This window comes from Salvelinus fontinalis, chromosome 9 (genome assembly GCF_029448725.1).
Source record: "Salvelinus fontinalis isolate EN_2023a chromosome 9, ASM2944872v1, whole genome shotgun sequence".
Classification (NCBI taxonomy): Eukaryota; Metazoa; Chordata; class Actinopteri; order Salmoniformes; family Salmonidae; genus Salvelinus; species Salvelinus fontinalis.
Window position 1 is genome coordinate 28,066,650 of NC_074673.1, and position 20,206 is coordinate 28,086,855.

Genomic DNA, 20,206 nt, shown 5'->3' on the forward strand with positions numbered 1-20,206 from the left:
GGTACGCCCCCTACGGTTCAATATGCACACGTGAACCGCGGAATTACGATATGCCTGTCATTTTCCTATAATTTCCAAAATGTGCTTATTGTGCTGCAGACTACACGCACATTGTACATTCAGATCCACAGAACCAAACGCGCAGCTTGTGAACAGGCAAGGCAGGCAACTGCTTGGGGCCCCAGGCCATTAGGGGGCTCCTGAGGGCTGACAAACTTTACTCCACAGCAATGTCTCAAAATGTAGCAACTGTGACCACAGTGACCACAACCCGCTCCCCCTTAAACAACCTATGGACGATTTGCAATGACATCTCAGTAGGAAACCTCCCAAAAGGGGCCCCATGAAGAAAGGGGAAACTAAAAACAAATATACTCAGCTCCAACGTGACAAGAGAGCGCTAGCGAGACAGAGCGAAGCGGCGAGCGAGACAGCGCGAAGCGGCGAGCGAGACAGCGCGAAGCGGCGAGCGAGACAGCGCGAAGCGGCGAGCGAGACAGCGCGAAGCGGCGAGCGAGACAGCGCGAAGCGGCGAGCGAGACAGCGCGAAGCGGCGAGCGAGACAGCGCGAAGCGGCGAGCGAGACAGCGCGAAGCGGCGAGCGAGACAGCGCGAAGCGGCGAGCGAGACAGCGCGAAGCGGCGAGCGAGACAGCGCGAAGCGGCGAGCGAGACAGCGCGAAGCGGCGAGCGAGACAGCGCGAAGCGGCGAGCGAGACAGCGCGAAGCGGCGAGCGAGACAGCGCGAAGCGGCGAGCGAGACAGCGCGAAGCGGCGAGCGAGACAGAGCGAAGCGGCGAGCGAGACAGCGCGAAGCGGCGAGCGAGACAGCGCGAAGCGGCGAGCGAGACAGCGCGAAGCGGCGAGCGAGACAGCGCGAAGCGGCGAGCGAGACAGCGCGAAGCGGCGAGCGAGACAGCGCGAAGCGGCGAGCGAGACAGCGCGAAGCGGCGAGCGAGACAGCGCGAAGCGGCGAGCGAGACAGCGCGAAGCGGCGAGCGAGACAGAGCGAAGCGGCGAGCGAGACAGAGCGAAGCGGCGAGCGAGACAGCGCGAAGCGGCGAGCGAGACAGCGCGAAGCGGCGAGCGAGACAGCGCGAAGCGGCGAGCGAGACAGAGCGAAGCGGCGAGCGAGACAGAGCGAAGCGGCGAGCGAGACAGAGCGAAGCGGCGAGCGAGACAGAGCGAAGCGGCGAGCGAGACAGAGCGAAGCGGCGAGCGAGACAGAGCGAAGCGGCGAGCGAGACAGAGCGAAGCGGCGAGCGAGACAGAGCGAAGCGGCGAGCGAGACAGAGCGAAGCGGCGAGCGAGACAGAGCGAAGCGGCGAGCGAGACAGAGCGAAGCGGCGAGCGAGACAGAGCGAAGCGGCGAGCGAGACAGAGCGAAGCGGCGAGCGAGACAGAGCGAAGCGGCGAGCGAGACAGAGCGAAGCGGCGAGCGAGACAGAGCGAAGCGGCGAGCGAGACAGAGCGAAGCGGCGAGCGAGACAGAGCGAAGCGGCGAGCGAGACAGAGCGAAGCGGCGAGCGAGACAGAGCGAAGCGGCGAGCGAGACAGAGCGAAGCGGCGAGCGAGACAGAGCGAAGCGGCGAGCGAGACAGAGCGAAGCGGCGAGCGAGACAGAGCGAAGCGGCGAGCGAGACAGAGCGAAGCGGCGAGCGAGACAGAGCGAAGCGGCGAGCGAGACAGAGCGAAGCGGCGAGCGAGACAGAGCGAAGCGGCGAGCGAGACAGAGCGAAGCGGCGAGCGAGACAGAGCGAAGCGGCGAGCGAGACAGAGCGAAGCGGCGAGCGAGACAGAGCGAAGCGGCGAGCGAGACAGAGCGAAGCGGCGAGCGAGACAGAGCGAAGCGGCGAGCGAGACAGAGCGAAGCGGCGAGCGAGACAGAGCGAAGCGGCGAGCGAGACAGAGCGAAGCGGCGAGCGAGACAGAGCGAAGCGGCGAGCGAGACAGAGCGAAGCGGCGAGCGAGACAGAGCGAAGCGGCGAGCGAGACAGAGCGAAGCGGCGAGCGAGACAGAGCGAAGCGGCGAGCGAGACAGAGCGAAGCGGCGAGCGAGACAGAGCGAAGCGGCGAGCGAGACAGAGCGAAGCGGCGAGCGAGACAGAGCGAAGCGGCGAGCGAGACAGAGCGAAGCGGCGAGCGAGACAGAGCGAAGCGGCGAGCGAGACAGAGCGAAGCGGCGAGCGAGACAGAGCGAAGCGGCGAGCGAGACAGAGCGAAGCGGCGAGCGAGACAGAGCGAAGCGGCGAGCGAGACAGAGCGAAGCGGCGAGCGAGACAGAGCGAAGCGGCGAGCGAGACAGAGCGAAGCGGCGAGCGAGACAGAGCGAAGCGGCGAGCGAGACAGAGCGAAGCGGCGAGCGAGACAGAGCGAAGCGGCGAGCGAGACAGAGCGAAGCGGCGAGCGAGACAGAGCGAAGCGGCGAGCGAGACAGAGCGAAGCGGCGAGCGAGACAGAGCGAAGCGGCGAGCGAGACAGAGCGAAGCGGCGAGCGAGACAGAGCGAAGCGGCGAGCGAGACAGAGCGAAGCGGCGAGCGAGACAGAGCGAAGCGGCGAGCGAGACAGAGCGAAGCGGCGAGCGAGACAGAGCGAAGCGGCGAGCGAGACAGAGCGAAGCGGCGAGCGAGACAGAGCGAAGCGGCGAGCGAGACAGAGCGAAGCGGCGAGCGAGACAGAGCGAAGCGGCGAGCGAGACAGAGCGAAGCGGCGAGCGAGACAGAGCGAAGCGGCGAGCGAGACAGAGCGAAGCGGCGAGCGAGACAGAGCGAAGCGGCGAGCGAGACAGAGCGAAGCGGCGAGCGAGACAGAGCGAAGCGGCGAGCGAGACAGAGCGAAGCGGCGAGCGAGACAGAGCGAAGCGGCGAGCGAGACAGAGCGAAGCGGCGAGCGAGACAGAGCGAAGCGGCGAGCGAGACAGAGCGAAGCGGCGAGCGAGACAGAGCGAAGCGGCGAGCGAGACAGAGCGAAGCGGCGAGCGAGACAGAGCGAAGCGGCGAGCGAGACAGAGCGAAGCGGCGAGCGAGACAGAGCGAAGCGGCGAGCGAGACAGAGCGAAGCGGCGAGCGAGACAGAGCGAAGCGGCGAGCGAGACAGAGCGAAGCGGCGAGCGAGACAGAGCGAAGCGGCGAGCGAGACAGAGCGAAGCGGCGAGCGAGACAGAGCGAAGCGGCGAGCGAGACAGAGCGAAGCGGCGAGCGAGACAGAGCGAAGCGGCGAGCGAGACAGAGCGAAGCGGCGAGCGAGACAGAGCGAAGCGGCGAGCGAGACAGAGCGAAGCGGCGAGCGAGACAGAGCGAAGCGGCGAGCGAGACAGAGCGAAGCGGCGAGCGAGACAGAGCGAAGCGGCGAGCGAGACAGAGCGAAGCGGCGAGCGAGACAGAGCCGTCTTTCAAATCTGCTGTGTGGGAACATTTTGGATTCAGCGGTCAATACGATGACGAGGGTAAGAAGAACGTAAACAAAGAAAGTACAGTCTGCAAGCATTGCTTTGCCACCGTCGGCTACTCAAGTGGAAACACTTCTAACATGATGTGTCATTTACGTGGCCATCACCTGGCCATATCCCTTGCAGGTGGAGCTGGAGCAAGGAGAGTAGACTCGTTAGCCAAAACACAACAATCTCTCTCCGTTGCATTCCAACAACAATTTGCTACAAATTCAGAAAAACAAAGAAATAAGGAAAGCAGTGGGAGTATTCATAGCCAAAGATTTGCAGCCCTATTTGGTGGTTACTGACTCAGGATTTCATCACTTGATGAAAACAATGTAACGGCGTTATAATGTCCCCTCCCGCACACATTTCAGCGGCAAAGTAATTCCCAAACTCTATGAAACATCACGGAGAGAAATTTAAAATAAATTGACACAGACAACCTATCTAGCTCTCTCCACTGATAGTTGGACATCCAGAGCAACTCAAACGGGGTGGCAGGTAGCCTAGTGGTAGAGCATTGAGCCAGTAACCGAAAGGTTGTTAGATTGAATCCCTATAGCTGACAAGGTAAATACATGTCGTTCTGCCCCTGAACAAGGCAGTTAGGCAGCTAGGCTGTCGTTTGAAATAAGAATTTGTTCTTAACTGACTTGCTTGGTTAAATATTTTTTTATATAAAAAAAAGCTACCTCACTGTGATGGTTCACTATGTACTGGAAGCAACCTCACTGTGATGGTTCACTATGTACTGGAAGCTACCTCACTGTGACGGTTCACTATGTACTGGAAGCTACCTCACTGTGACGGTTCACTATGTACTGGAAGCTACCTCACTGTGACGGTTCACTATGTACTGGAAGCTACCTCACTGTGACGGTTCACTATGTACTGGAAACTACCTCACTGTGATGGTTCACTATGTACTGGAAACTACCTCACTGTGATGGTTCACTATGTACTGGAAGCTACCTCACTGTGATGGTTCACTATGTACTGGAAGCTACCTCACTGTGATGGTTCACTATGTACGGGAAGCTACCTCACTGTGATGGTTCACTATGTACGGGAAGCTACCTCACTGTGATGGTTCACTATGTACGGGAAGCTACCTCACTGTGATGGTTCACTATGTACTGGAAGCTACCTCACTGTGATGGTTCACTATATACTGGAAACAACCTCACTGTGATGGTTCACTATGTACTGGAAACTACCTCACTGTGATGGTTCACTATGTACTGGAATCTACCTCACTGTGATGGTTAACTATGTACTGTAAGCTACCTCACTGTGATGGTTCACTATGTGCTGGAAGCTACCTCACTGTGATGGTTCACTATGTACGGGAAGCTACCTCACTGTGATGGTTCACTATGTACGGGAAGCTACCTCACTGTGATGGTTCACTATGTACTGGAAACTACCTCACTGTGATGGTTCACTATGTACTGGAAGCTACCTCACTGTGATGGTTCACTATGTACTGGAAACTACCTCACTGTGATGGTTCACTATGTACTGGAAACTACCTCACTGTGATGGTTCACTATGTACTGGAAACTACCTCACTGTGATGGTTCACTACGTACTGGAATCTACCTCACTGTGATGGTTCACTATGTACTGGAATCTACCTCACTGTGATGGTTCACTATATACTGGAAACAACCTCACTGTGATGGTTCACTATGTACTGGAAACTACCTCACTGTGATGGTTCACTATGTACTGGAATCTACCTCACTGTGATGGTTAACTATGTACTGTAAGCTACCTCACTGTGATGGTTCACTATGTGCTGGAAGCTACCTCACTGTGATGGTTCACTATGTACGGGAAGCTACCTCACTGTGATGGTTCACTATGTACGGGAAGCTACCTCACTGTGATGGTTCACTATGTACTGGAAACTACCTCACTGTGATGGTTCACTATGTACTGGAAGCTACCTCACTGTGATGGTTCACTATGTACTGGAAACTACCTCACTGTGATGGTTCACTATGTACTGGAAACTACCTCACTGTGATGGTTCACTATGTACTGGAAACTACCTCACTGTGATGGTTCACTACGTACTGGAATCTACCTCACTGTGATGGTTCACTATGTACTGGAATCTACCTCACTGTGATGGTTCACTATGTACTGGAAGCTACCTCACTGTGATGGTTCACTATGTACGGTAAGCTACCTCACTGTGATGGTTCACTATGTACTGGAAGCTACCTCACTGTGATGGTTCACTATGTACTGGAAGCTACCTCACTGTGATGGTTCACTATGTACTGGAAGCTACCTCACTGTGATGGTTCACTATGTACTGGAAGCTACCTCACTGTGATGGTTCACAATGTACTGGAAGCTACCTCACTGTGATGGTTCACTATGTACTGGTTTGGGAGATGAAGAGCTACGTGTTGCAAACTCGTCCCCTGTATGAGAGTCATACAAGTGCAAACTTTTCTTAAATATAAAGATACCGAAACCGTACCGTTACCGTGGCCCACAAACCGTGATACATACCGAACCGTGAGCCCACTGTAACGTTGCATTCCTAATATTCACAAATAATGAAACAAATATATATTCCTTGTGTATTTTCATAGTCTTCACAAAGTACAAATCCAAGCTAAGTGAGCATATAGATATCCCCAGAAAGGCTGTAGCAGTAGGCTGACTACCCTCTACGCACCAGGGGAGGAGAGAACAACTAATCAAGAGCATTTACACCCATTACAGCATATTAACTGATTCTGTTAAGCCAATAATACTCTACCAGTAATTAGGAGCAGAAATGTGTTCCGCCAGTCTGAACAGCTTACTGGCATAGAACAAACACAGAATTACACACCGGCACCCATATGACACCAACCCGCCCCCCTCTACCCACCCACATGACACCAACCCACACCCCTCTACCCACCCACATGACACCAAACCACACCCCTCTACACACCCACACCCACATGACACCAACCCACACCCCTCTACCCACCCACATGACACCAACCCGCCCCCCTCTACCCACCCACACACACTGTAGTCTAGGTTCATAACACTGTAGGGCAGGGGTATTCAACTCTTACCCTACGAGGTCCGGAGACTGCTGGTTTTCTGTTCTACCTGATAATGAATGATAATGGTGTCCCAGGTCTAAATTTGAGTTTGAGGGCTGTAGAGGATACAACAGCCCTCTAGGTGGAGCAGTTCCTCCTCAAGACACTGCCCCTCTGCCCCTACAGAGACTGACGGGAACTTGACTGGACACCAAGGAACGTGAAGCTCTCAACCTGCTCCACTACAGCCCCGTCGAAGAGAATGGGTGTGTGCTTGGTCCTCCTTTTCCTGTAGTCCACAATCATCTCCTTAGTCTTGGTTACGTTGAGGGATAGGTTGTTATTCTGGCACCACCCGGCCAGGTCTCTGACCTCTTCCCAATAGGCTGTCTCGTCGTTGTCGGTGATCAGGCCTACAACTGGTGTCGTCTGAAAACTTAATGATGGTGTTGGAGTCGTGCCTGGCCGTGCAGTCGTGGGTGAACAAAGAGTACAGGAGGGGACTGAGCACGCAACCCTGGGGGTCTCCAATGGTGAGGATCAGCGTGGCAGATGTGTTGCTACCTACCCTCACCACCTGGGGGTGGCCTGTCAGTAAGTCCAGGATCCAGTTGCAGAGGGAGGTGTTTAGTCCCAGGATCCCTAGCTTAGTGATGAGCTTTGAGGGTACTATGGTGTTGAACGCTGAGCTGTAGTCAATGAATAGCATTCTCACATAAGTGTTCCTTTTGTCCAGGTTGGAAAGGGCAGTGTGGAGTGCAATAGAGATTGCATCATCTGTGGATCTGTTAGAGTGGTATGCAAATTGGAGTGGGTCTAGGGTTTCTGGGATAATGTTGTTGATGTGAGCCATTACCAGCCTTTCAAAGCACTTCATGGCTACTGACGTGAGACCTACGGGTCTGTAGTCATTTAGGCAGGTTGTCTTTGTGTTCTTGGGCACAGGGACTATGGTGGTCTGCTTGAAACATGTTGATATTACAGACTCAATCAGGGACATGTTGAAAATGTCAGTGAAGACACTTGCCAGTTGGTCAGCACATACCCGGAGCACACGTCCTGGTACTCCGTCTGGCCCCGCAGCCTTGTGTATGTTGACCTGTATAAAGGTCTTACTCACGTCGGCTATGGAGAGCGTGATCACACAGTCGTCCGGAACAGCTGATGCTCTCATGCATGCCTCAGTGCTGCTTGCCTCGAAGCGAGCATAGAAGTGATTTAGCTCGTCTGGTAGGCTCGTGTCACTGGGCAGCTCGCGGCTTGACTTCCCTTTGTAGTCTGTAATAGTTTGCAAGCCCTGCCACATAAGACGAGCGTCAGAGCCGGTGTAGTATAATTCAATCTTAGCCCTATATTGGTGCTTTACCTGTTTGATGGTTCGTCGCAGGGCATAGTGGGATTTCTTTTAAGCTTCCGGGTTAGCGTCCCGCACCTTGAAATCGGCAGCTCTACCCTTTAGCTCAGTGTGAATGTTGCCTGTAATCCATGGCTTCTGGTTGGTATGTACGTATAGTCACTGTGGGGACGACGTCATCGATGCACTTATTGATAAAGCCAGTGACTAATGTGGTGTTCTCCTCAATGCCATCGGAGGAATCTCAGAACATGTTCCAGTCTGTGATAGAAAAACAGTCCTGTAGTTTCGCATCTGCTTTATCTGACCACTTTTTTATAGACCGAGTCACTGGTGCTTCCTGCTTTAATTTTAGCTTGTAAGCTGGAATCAGGAGGATAGAGTTGTGGTTGGATTTACCAAATGGAGGGCAAGGGAGAGCTTTGTATGCGTCTCTGTGTGTGGAGTACAGGTGATCTAGAAATGTTTTCCCTCTGGTTGCAATTTAACATGTTGATAAAAATTTGGTAGAACTGGTTTAAGTTTCCCTACATTAAAGTTGCCGAGCAGACCGAGAGCAGAGCAGACCGGACAGACACTGGGATGCATTGCAAATGACACCCTGTTCCCTACATAGTGCACTACTTACACAAAAGTGCCATTTGAGACACAGCCTGATACTGTGATGTTGGCAAACAGTGATGCGCTGCAGCCCGCCATGCCGGCCCCAGTGAAATATAAGCGGAGAGGTAAGTAGTGACATTCTCCCTCTGCTTAATGGAATGAAATATCCCATGCAATCATGTCGTGAATAAGAAATCACAACGAGTTGAAATATGGTTAGACGCCGTGGTAAATCATAGCACCGCCACTCCTCCCTCCACCCCTCCAACCTTTCCCTCAAATCAAATCAGTCACATGCAGATGTTAATGCGAGTGTAGCGGAATGCTTGTGCTTCTAGTTCCAACAGTGCAGTAATATCTAACAAATAATCTAACAATTTCCCAACAACAATAGATGGTATAAAATACAGTATATACATATGATATGAGTAATGTGAGATATGTAAACATTATTAAAGTGGCATCATTTAAAGTGGCATTGTTTAAAGTGACTAGTGATCCATTTATTAAAGTGGCCAGTGATTGGGTCTCAATGTAGGCAGCAGCCTCTCTGAGTTAGTGATTGTTGTTTAGCAGTCTGATGGCCTTGAGATAGAAGCTGTTTTTCAGTCTCTCGGTTCAAGCTTTGATGCACCTGTACTGACCTCGCCTTCTGGATGGTAGCGGTGTGAACAGGCAGTGGCTAGGGTAGTTGTTGTCCTTGATGATCTTTTCGGCCTTGACATCGGGTGGTGTAGGTGTCCTTGAGGGTAGGTAGTTTGCCCCCGGTGATGCATTGTGTAGACCGCACCACCCTCTGGAGAGCCTTACGGTTGAGGGCGGTGCAGTTGCCGTACCATTAGGTGATACAGCCCGACAGGATGCTCTCGATTGTGCATCTGTAAAAGTTTGTCAGGGTTTTGGGTGAAAAGACACATTTCTTCAGCCTCCTGAGGTTGAAAGCCACTGTTGTGTCTTCTTCCCCACACTGTCTGTGTGGGTGGACCATTTCAGTTTGTCTGTGATGTGTACGCCGAGGAACTTAAAGCTTTCCACCTTCTCCACTGCTGTCCCGTCGATGTGGATAGGGGAGTGCTCCCTCTGCTGTTTCCTGAAGTCCACGATCATCCCCTTTGTTTTGTTGACGTTGAGTGAGAGGTTGTTTTCCTGACACCGAGTGCCCTCACCTCCTCCCTGTAGGCTGTCTCGTCATTGTTTGTAATCAAGCTCACTACTGTTGTGTTGTCTGCAAACTTCCTTGTTTGCAGAGGACACTCCCTCTTTCCTTGTGTTCACACCACATTAACGCCTGTCAGCGATATATGGAGCGGTGTACTGTACACTAACCAACCTGGAAACCTGCAGCCCAACACAGGAACGCAGGCAAACCTGGACACAATAAATAATTAATCACACATACCCACAAGCTAAATGAGTTGTTAATTGGACTGACAAATAGTGCCTTTAATACCTCTTAGCACTGAACACTTAAAGCCGGCTTACATCCAGAGATGACTAATGGCTCTGTCAGCCTCTCTCAACATCATCGACAACCTCATCTAAGAGCCCCACGAAAGTGTGACTTTACTTTACAGTAAGAAAGAAACAAGTGTCTGAGTTAAAGTAGGCGTCTTCCACACTGCTGGTGTATATGAGTGTGTATGGGAGTGGGGTCTGGGAGGGTTGTGTGATGGTTATGTGAGGGCTGTGTCAAGAGGAGCCGGCCAGAGGGGTAAACTTCTGTCTGCTGCTGATGGTGGTGTCAAGAGACGTCTCAATCCTAATGAGTCCTACAGGGTCTGGAACCATGGATATATAAACCTGAGTTCAGGTCGTCAAACCCCCATCAAGCCCACTCCCAGCGGCCTTCTGTTAAGTGGAGGATCACTCGAATTAACCTTTCACATTTCTATTGTGAGGGCTGTGTGGCCTGTGTTTGTGTAGGCTAGAGTCGACGGGAGATGATACCGCTTCATATATACATGGGGGCTACAGGGGGTCTGCATAACCTTTTAAGACCTGAGATGGATGGAAAACACTCCTATAATAAGTACCTCAGTCCCTTAGCAACAAAAGGTTGCTGAGTTGAAAGTACTGAGATTCTACCACAGAGAATGTGTTGCCAGGGGCCCGATCCTGACTGCCTGACTAAAATTAGACCCTCTATCATAACAAACAAAAAGGAGAGCTCCTGTGAAGGTTAAAGGATGGAGCGAGAGATGAGTCCATGAAGCCTCAAAGCGAAGTACAGCGTTCGATCCCTCCGGAGCGACAGATTAGATTGGCCACCCGATGGGCGTCCTATTCAAAGGGAAACAGGGAGCATTTGTACCTTCCCTCAGAAAAACAGCAGTAAAACAAACATCTAACTGCTGTGCGGCTAACAAAGAGAGAGACCAACCCAGGATTTGTTTGTTTGAATGGCATTAGATCAAGGGAGCCTCAGCTCAGTATGGGGCCTCAAGAATGCTATAGTATAATTGTCGCTTTGGATAAGAGCATCTGCTAAATGACTAAAATGTAAATGTAATCATCTTAATAATACATAACCAACCACTCACTAGGATGAGTAAACCAGGAGTCCCTGATTAAACATAGAAAATGAAAATGTCAACTGGAAATGCTGTGAAAGGTCACGTATGTCTTTATGCTGAGTGGATATGAAGATCGATTTCCCAGCTCATGAGGCCACTGCCATAGAAATAGAATAACTAAAACGGGCTTTCCCTTTCATGTCAAAGGGTCTGTGATGGGTGGAGAGGCGGCCATATTGAGTGTACCTATAGGAGTAAAGCATGCTTTTTTCCGTTCTAATAATTCTCTCTCTATGGCCACAGTTGCTGTTGAGTGAGAGGGTTCATTGCAAGGACATGTAGTGGAGGTACTAGGTACGTTATGAGGGCAGACAGGCTGGATTTACGAGGAGGGAGCGCAGAGACGTTAGCCAGTCCAGGTGGAGGGAGGATCCTGTGCCTAGTTGATTGTGAGTAATGCCCGAACGCGTCCAAGTGTGTCTGCTGTAAGTGACTGTGAAGCCTTCCAGCCCCCACCCAATCTGTCTGATCTCTGTCTGTGTAATCTCTGTCTCACAATACCACTACTACCAGCCCTAATGTCAAACGTGAACAGATGTTATGTAGGGAAGCCCAGAGTAGAGAGTGATTGGTCGTTTGACCTTCGATGGTCATGACTGACCTCAAGCCTGCCTACTGAGATGCTTATCCGGTTTTAATTGGAGACACTAGGCTTGTTTTCACATCCCATCTGTGTGGATCAAATCAAATTTTATTTGTCACGTGCGCCGAATACAACAGGTGTAGTAGACCTTACCATGAAATGCTTACTTACAAGCCCTTAACCAACAATGCAGAGTTTTAAAAAAGTAAGACAAATGTGTGTGTGTTTTGTGTGTGTGTCCATGGACGTGTTTAACTATTCTTGTGGAGACCAGAAGTCCCCACAAGAATAGTAAACAAACAAACAAACATTTGACCAACTTCCTTACAAGGTCAAATGCTATTTCGTTTAGGGTTAAGGTTAACATTAGTGTTAGGGTTAGAATTAGGTTTAGGAGCTAGGGTTAGGTTTAGGGTTAAGGTTAACATTAGTGTTAGGGTTAGAATTAGGTTTAGGAGCTAGGTTTAGGGTTAAGGTTAGGTTTTTGGGTTAAGGTTAGGGTAAGAGTACGGGTTAGGTTTAGGGGTTAGAGAAAATATAATTTTGAATGGGACTGAATTGTGTCCCCACAAGGTCAGCTGTACAAGACTGTGTGTGTGTGTGTTGGAGTGTCAGTGTAGTATGTGTGACAGGGTGGTTAGGGTTCAGTGAGTGTACGTTGAGCCTGTGCAAGAGAGTACAAAACATTATAATAAATAAGAATAAAATAAGGGGGTCAATGTAAATAGTCCTGGTGGCCATTTTATTAACTGTTCAGCAGTCTTATGGCTTGAGGGTAGAAGTTGTTAAGGAGCCTTTTGGTCCCAGACTTGGTGTTCCGGTACCGCTTGCCGTGCGGTAGCAGAGAAAACAGTCTGTAACTGGAGTGGTTGGAGTCTGACAATTTCTGGGCCTTCCTCTGACACTGCCTGGTATAGAGGTCCTGGATGGCAGGAAGTTTGGCTCCAGTGAAGTACTGGGCAGTAGACACTACCCTATGTAGTGCCTTAAGGTCAGATGCTGAGCAGTTGCCTTTTTGAGGATCCGGATGCTGAGCAGTTGCCTCCTGAGGTGGAATAGGCGTTGTTGTGTCCTCTTAACGACTGTGTTGGTGTGTTTGGACCATGATAGGACCTTAGTGATGTGGAGACCAAGGAACTTGAAGCTCTTGACCCTCTCCACTACAGCACTGTCAATGTAAATCGGGGTGTGCTCGGCCCGCTTTTACCTGAAGCACACAATCAGCTCCTTTGTCTTGCTCACATTGTGTTGTTGTCCTGGCACCACACTGCCAGGTCTCTGACCTCCTCCCTACAGGCTGTCTCATTGTCGTCTGTGATCAGGCCTACCACCGTCATGTCGTGCAAACTTAATGATGGTTTTTGAGTCGTGCCTGGCCACGCAGTCATGGGTGAACAGGGAGTACAGGAGGGGATTAAGCACGCACCTCTGATGGGCCCCCGTGTTGAGGGTCACTGAGCTGTAGTCAATGAGCAGCATTCTCATGTAGGTGTTCCTTTTGTCGAGGTGGGAAAGGGCAGTGCGTTAGTGCCAGCATCGGTTTGTGCTGGTAAATAGACAGCTACGAAGAATATAGATAAAACTATTTTGGAAAATAGTGTGGTCTACAGCTTATTTTTTTATCTTTATTTAACTAGGCAAGTCAGGCAAGAACAAATTCTTATTTTCAATGATGGACTAGGAACAGTCTTAACTGCCTTGTTCAGGGGCAGAACGACAGATTTTTACCTTGTCAGCTCAGAGATTCGATCTTGAAAACTTTCGGTTACTAGTTCAACACTAACCCCCAGGCTACCTGCCGCCCTATCATGAGGTACACCAACTTAGGCAAGCAAAACCTTGAGACTTCCTTAATATTATAGATTTCGCACTAGCTGTTGTTGACAAAGAGACACACACCACCCCCCGGTCTTACCGGAGGCTGCTGTTCTGTCTTGCTGCTGCATGGAAAAATCCAGCTAACTGTATATTATCCATGTCCTTGTTCAGCCACGATATTACAGTTTTTATTGTCCCGGTAGTAGAATAGTCTCAAACGGAGCGCATACAGTTTATTCTTCCGTGATTGCACGTTCACCAGTAGAAAAAGGGTAAAGGCGGATTATCCACTTGCTGATGGAGTCTCGTCAGGCATCCGGTGTTGAGTGAGAGGGTTCATCTGATGTCCAGAAGCTCTTTTTGGTCATAGGAAACGATGGCGTAAACATTGTGTTCCCAAAAAATTAAAACAGTGCAAAACAGCACACAAAATAGAACAATTATTGGTCAGGCCACATAAAATGGCGGCCGACCCCATTCTTTAACCAATGGATCTCTTATTATTTTACTGTAGAATCTCAAGATACTGAATAACTCAGAGTGGTCATAAACAGACATAATGCACACAAGTGTACAGTAGTTAAAAGCCACATGAAAATGATGGACCAAATGTCCTTCCACATGTGAAATAGTTAGATCTTCATCCCACATGGTTCCACATTCCCTCAAGTTATGTGGTAGTATTCCTGCATTACCATACTTCCAAGTCTTGTTTATCATTAAGCTGGTGGGAGAGGGAAAAGCCTGGAGTCGAGGCTAACTATGTGGGAATAGGGAGCCATATAAGACAAAACCATAGTTTAATGTTGAGATGAAAGTAATGTGTGAGTTGGGTATTTTGGCACCGGCTGCCTCTCTTAGCGGCATGGCAAATCCTGCAGTAATTAACTTTGCATCGAACGGGGCGGAGAGAGAGCGGCGCATTGGGCTCTGACATTCTGTCTTAGCTCCCACAATCCCCTGGCTCCCTGTGTGCGCCCTTGCAGCAACACAGTCTCTCCCATTAAGCCAATGCTGGGAGTGTGTGGGGGCGGTACGCTGCTTTCTACTACTTCTCAGCCAGCGTTAACAAGCTTTTACTGGCTGATGGGGATGTGTTAAAAGTTTTTAGTGCATCATAACATTCAAATATGTATAGCGTTGGCATACTGTACATACAGTGAGCTCCAAAAGTATTGGGACAGTAACAAATTGTGAGAAAGTTATAGGCATGAATATCATACACCCCCCAAAAATGCTAACCTCCCCTGTTACTGTAATGGTGGGAGGTTAGCATGTCTTGAGGGTATGATATTTGTGCATCAGGACTACCCGTAATCATGGTAGCATCCACATTTATCTCTTCATTCAAAGACTCAATCATGGACACGTACTAACAGTTGTGGCTGCTTTGCGTGATGCATTGTTGTCTCTATCTTCTTGCCCTTTGTGCTGTTGTCTGTGCCCAATAATGTTTGTACCATGTTTTGTGCTGCTACCATGTTGTGCTGCTGCCATGTTGTGTTGCTACCATGTTGTTGTAATGTTGTGTTGCTGCCATGCTATGTTGTTGTCTTAGGTCTCTCTTTATGTAGTGTTGTGTTGTCTCTCCCATCCCCACCCCGCAGGAGGCCTTGTTACCTTTTGGTAGGCCATCATTGTAAATAAGAATTTGTTCTTAAATGACTTGCCTAGTTAAATAAAATAATAATGTAGAAGTGTTAAGAAACATATTATATTCTTATTTACAATAAAAGTGACTCCAAAATGACACTATATTATTTACCATTAATTTATTTTGGGCACAAAATAATCTGAAACACAACCAAAACAAACAGTAAATGCATCCAACAAATGTGTAGAGTCACAAGCTTGATGTAATCATTACGTGGTACGAATGTGGGACCAAATACTAATCTTTTGACTAGTTGAATACACATACATTGCATTCTGAAAATATTCAGACCACTTGACTTTTTCCACAAACTGAGCAGTCGGGGGAGAAGGGCCTTGGTCAGGGAGGTGGCCAAGAACCCTGGTCACTCTGACAGAGCTCCAGAGATTCTCTGCAACACTCCATCAATCAGGCCTTTATTGTAGAGTGGCCAGACAGAAGTCACTCCTCAGTAAAAGGCATATGACACCCCGCTTGGAGTTTGCCAACAGGCACCTGAAGGATTCTCAGACCATGAGAAACAAGATTCTCTGGTCTGATGAAAACAAGGTTGAACTTGGTGAAGCATGGTGGTGGCAGCATCATGCTGTGGGGATGTTTTTCAGTGGCAGGGACTGGGAGACTAGTCAGGATCGAGGGAAAGATGAACGGAGAAAAGTACAAAGAGATCCTTGATGAAAACCTGCTCCAGAGCGTTCAGGTCCTCAGACTGGGGTGAAGGTTCACCTTCCAACAGGATAATGACCCTAAGCACACAGCCAAGACAATGCAGGAGTGGCTTCGGGACAAGTCTCTGAATGTTCTTGAGTGGCCGAGCCAGAGCCCGGACTTTAACCCGATCGAACATAAAGGTGTGCCAAGCTTGTAGCATTATACCCCAAAACACTCTAGGCTGTAATCACTGACAAAGGTGCATCAACAAAGTATTCTGTGAAGGGTCTGAATACTTATGTAAATGTTATATTTCTGTGTTTTTTATTGTTTTTTATACACTACCGTTCAAAAGTTTGGGGTCACTTAGAAATGTCCTTGATTTTGGCAGCTTCATTAAATAGTACCCAGTGAAGAGGCGACTCCGGGATGCTGCCCTTCTAAGCAGAGTTGCAAAGAAAAAGCCATATCTCAGACTGGCCAATAAAAATAAAAGATTGATATGGGCAAAAGAACACAGACACTGGACAGAGGAACTCTGCCTAGAAGACCAGCCTCCCGGAGTCGCCTCTTCACTGTTGACGTTGAGACTGGTGTTTTGCAGGTACTATTTAATGAAGCTGCCAGTTGAGAACTTGTGAGGCGTCTGATTCTCAAACTAGACACTCTAATGTACTTGTCCTCTTGCTCAGTTGTGCACCGGGGCCTCCCACTCATCTTTCTATTCTGGTTAGAGCCAATTTGCGCTGTTCTGTGAAGGGAGTAATACACAGCGTTGTGCGAGATCTTCAGTTTCTTGGCATTTTCTCGCATGTAATAGCCTTCATTTCTCAGAACAAGAATAGACCTACGAGTTTCAGAAGAAAGGTCTTTGTTTCTGCCAATTTGTGCCTGTTCGAACCCACAAATGCTGATGATTCAGATACTCAACTAGTCTAAAGAAGGGCTGTGAGAGAGGGGGAGAGAGAGAGAGGAGGAGAAGAGCAAAAAGAAGAAGAGAGGAAGCGAGAGCAGCCCTTCTCATGACACTGTCTGGGTGTTTTATCAGCAACCTGCTCAGTGACATGGATAGCCACGCTACGCAGGACGCCACTTCAATCTTCCCCCTCAGTGGTGCAAGCAGGCCAAGCAGGAGGGATGTGACTTGGAGAGGGCCTGAGACTGGCTAAGTGTGGGCGGGAGAAGTTGAACTTTTCACACTCTCTCAGAGGTCACAGGGAACACAGCCCGCAAACCACCCGGAATGATTGCTTTGATGGCTTTTGTTGAGTAAAACTGCTCTAAATCAGCTCTTTTCTTGGGCTCTTGGTATTACAATGGAGGTTGATCAGGGGTTGATTTATGAACTGGTTTGGTGTGTGTGTGGTTTGGTTATTCTATCCTCGTGGAGACCTAAAATCCCCAAAATTCCCCACAAGAATAGTAAAACAAGAAAAATTCTCCCTAGTGGGTACATTTCCCTCATCCACATGAGTACAAAGGCTATTTTAAAGGGATTCTATGGGATTTTTTCAATGATCTACTTCCCCAGAGTCAGATGAACTTGTGGATACCATTTGTATGTCTCTGCGTGCAGTTTGAAGGAATTTGCTAACTAACACTAGCTAGCATTGACGCATGAAACTACCTCTAACTTCCTTCATACTGGACACAGAAACATAACAACGGTATCCACTAGTTCATCTGACTGGGGAAGTAGATAAAGGGCCCGATGGCCCAAATCCCAAAGTATCCCTTAAAGCTTGAAAGTTAGATTTAGAGTTTGGGTTACAATTAGGTCAGGGAAAGGGGTTAGTGGTTAGGTTTAGCCTTAGGGTTAGGAGTTAGGGTTACGGGTTAGGGTAACGGCTAGGGAAAATACGATTTTGAATGGAAATCAATTTTAGGTTCCCACGAGGAATGTAAGAACAAAGCATGTGTGTGTGTGTGAGTGAGTGTGTGTGAAACTGACCCTCCAAACTTTTTATTTATTTACTTTTTTTTACTTTTTTTTATTTCACCTTTATTTAACCAGGTAGGCTAGTTGAGAACAAGTTCTCATTTGCAACTGCGACCTGGCCAAGATAAAGCATAGCAGTGTGAACAGACAACAACACAGAGTTACACATGGAGTAAACAATAAACAAGTCAATAACATGGTAGAAAAAAGAGAATCTATATACAATGTGTGCAAAAGGCATGAGGTAGGCAATAAATCGAATAATTACAATTTAGCAGATTAACACTGGAGTGATAAATCATCAGATGATCATGTGCAAGAAGAGATACTGGTGTGCAAAAGAGCAGAAAAGTAAATAAATAAAAGCAGTATGGGGGTGAGGTAGGTAAATTGGGTGGGTAGTTTACAGATGGACTATGTACAGCTGTAGCAATCGGTTAGCTGCTCGGATAGCAGATTTTTAAAGTTGTTGAGGGAGATAAAAGTCTCCAACTTCAGAGATTTTTGCAATTCGTTCCAGTCGCAGGCAGCAGAGAACTGGAAGGAAAGGCGTCCAAATGAGGTTTTGGCTTTAGGGATGATCAGTGAGATACACCTGCTGGAGCGCGTGCTACGGGTGGGTGTAGCCATCGTGACCAGTGAACTGAGATGAGGCGGCACTTTACCTAGCATAGCCTTGTAGATGACCTGGAGCCAGTGGGTCTGACGACGAACATGTAGCGAGGGCCAGCCGACTAGGGCATACAGGTCGCAGTGGTGGGTCGTATAAGGTGCTTTAGTAACAAAACGGATGGCACTGTGATAAACTGCATCCAGTTTGCTGAGTAGAGTTTTGGAAGCTATTTTGTAGATGACATCGCCGAAGTCGAGGATCGGTAGGATAGTCAGTTTTACTAGCTCACCTCAACCTGTTTATTGTTTATTGGCTTGACAACATCATTTTGCAACACAGAGGCTGAAGCTGATGACTGACCTGGCCAGCTCAGAAGACATCCATTCTGCACACAAAACTCTTCAGGAATGTAATGGTTCAGTGAAAGTGCGTTTTGTTAAAGTATACCTCTAACATTACAGTGCAATTACAGTAAAGACTGGTAACAAAGCCTCCTGACTGTTCTGGTTCTGAGAATTAGTGCTCCATTATCCCTTTATCATTCCCTGAGTGCCACGCTATTCTTCACTTCATTAGAAAAAACATTTTTTTTAGCAGCAAACATGATTGCCCACCTTTAAAAGGGCAGTTAGCTCTCATTGATTTTACACAGAAATAACCCTGGATACTGTAATGAAGACAGACAATGTCTATCACCTTAGACAAAACGGGGGTGGGGCGACATAATTATAATTTGTACACTCCAAATTCACCACAACTAAGCCCAAAAAGAGATTGTATTTGAAAATAATAATTTCATACCTTGATTACATTGAAACTCTATCACGTGTCTCTTTTTCTATTTGTGGGAATATTTGGGAACAGATTTCCTAAACTAAACTATTTGTTTGCTGAATTCCTGGTTAAAGAAAATCACTCTCAGGACGCTTTTTTAGCGCTGGCAGCCTGTTGCCGGCCCATGATACAGGCCTACAATGCTGCTTGGAGATTGTGGCATATGGACAAAGTTCAGGAAATGTACTTTTGACATAGGAAAATATCTGAAATGACTGAACAAATTAAACTTACAAATCACACAAGAAATTCTATAATTTCCTTTCCATACTGAATCATGACTCTAAATAACATTAGTCTAAAATAAATGGGAAAATGTTTTTCTCATGAAACTCCATAAATCAAAAGGATCATATTTACCAGTCATCTTTCCAGAACCAACCTTTTCAGCCTGGATGTCAAGTTATTTAACTGTGCACAGGTCTAGTCTTGACTCATACAGCTTGGCAAAATCTGCCATCTTTTCAGATGAAAAGTTATGAATAAATATAGGGAAATGTAGTTTCTATGATGAACACACTCTTTTGGGGGACTTAAGCAAAACAGAGTGAAGAGAATAGCAGTGGCACAGCATTCTAAGGCACTGCATCTCAGTGCAAGAGGCGTCACTGAAGTCCCTGGTTCGAATCCAGGATGCATCACATCCGGCTGTGATTGAGAGTCCAATAGGGCAGCACACAATTGGCCCAGCGTTGTCCGGGACTAGCTGGAGTAGGCCCTCATTGTAAATAAGAATTTGTTCTTAACTGACATGCCTGGTTAAATACATTTTATTTAAAAAAAATAACATCCCTTATGCTTAAAAATGTATTCCTCTTGCTTGGCTCTCATCAAATACTAATGAAATCACAGTCGCCATTATACAGAACGTCTTACTTGATTATGTGTTAAGTTGGAACGATCGGGGAGAGGGGCAGTATGCTCTCTTGTTGCCCTCATTACCCAGCAGAAACCAACAGACAGATGAATCTATGTTTGACGTTTTTATAGTTTTGGCTGTTCAACATAACATTGGTTATGATCAATATGATCAATTTGATCATATTACTCCAGTGTTAGCCTCCCTACAATGGCTTCCTGTTAAGGCAA

General features: G+C 48.3%; 1 protein-coding gene across 4 annotated transcripts in view; it reads right to left on the bottom strand.

The window, feature by feature from the left end:
- LOC129862376 (tetraspanin-9) overlaps positions 1-20,206 on the bottom strand; it is a 322,087-nt gene that overhangs the window by 42,090 nt on the left and 259,791 nt on the right. The gene's annotated exons all lie outside the window — the stretch shown is intronic.